General features: G+C 39.9%; 1 non-coding gene across 1 annotated transcript; it reads right to left on the bottom strand.

The window, feature by feature from the left end:
* Nucleotides 1-352: 352 nt before the first annotated feature.
* LOC130955487 (small nucleolar RNA R71) lies at nucleotides 353-460 on the bottom strand. Its single transcript, XR_009076762.1, has one exon. It is a non-coding gene; the product is annotated as a small nucleolar RNA R71 (small nucleolar RNA).
* Nucleotides 461-776: the final 316 nt, after the last annotated feature.

Genomic DNA, 776 nt, shown 5'->3' with positions numbered 1-776 from the left:
TTTACTGCACCTACTCCTGATTTTTATGGGAGAAGCATCTCTATCCCTGCCATTGGAGCAAACAAACTTTGAGCTTAAGCCTCAATTAGTTTCTCTAATGCAACAGAATTGCAAGTTCCATGGACTTCCAATGGAAGATCCTCATCAGTTTTTAGCTGAATTCTTGCAAATCTGTGACACAGTCAAGACTAATGGGGTTGACCCTGAAGTCTATAGACTGATGCTATTCCCTTTTGCTGTAAGAGACAGAGCTAGAATATGGTTGGACTCTCAACCTAAAGAAAGCCTGGACTCATGGGAAAAGCTAGTCAATGCCTTCTTGGCAAAATTCTTTCCACCACAAAGATGGAGTAAGCTTAGAGTGGAAGTCCAAACCTTTAGACAAAAGGATGGAGAATCCCTCTATGAAGCTTGGGAAAGATACAAACAATTAATCAGAAAATGTCCTTCTGACATGCTTTCTGAATGGAGCATCATAGGTATTTTCTATGATGGTCTCTCTGAACTATCTAAGATGTCCTTGGATAGCTCTGCAGGAGGATCTCTTCATCTGAAGAAGACGCCTACTGAAGCTCAAGAACTGATTGAAATGGTTGCAAATAACCAATTCATGTACACTTCTGAAGAAATCCTGTGAACAATGGGACTAGTCAGAAGAAAGGAGTTCTTGATATTGACACTCTGAATGCCATTTTGGCCCAGAATAAAATATTGACTCAACAAGTCAATTTGATTTCTCAAAGTCTGTCTGGAATGCAAAATGCACCAAACAGTAC

Source organism: Arachis stenosperma, chromosome 1 (assembly GCF_014773155.1).
Source record: "Arachis stenosperma cultivar V10309 chromosome 1, arast.V10309.gnm1.PFL2, whole genome shotgun sequence".
In the NCBI taxonomy this organism is placed as follows: domain Eukaryota; kingdom Viridiplantae; phylum Streptophyta; class Magnoliopsida; order Fabales; family Fabaceae; genus Arachis; species Arachis stenosperma.
The sequence above is the reverse complement of the archived record's forward strand: the minus strand, read 5'-3'. Positions and strand labels throughout refer to the sequence as shown.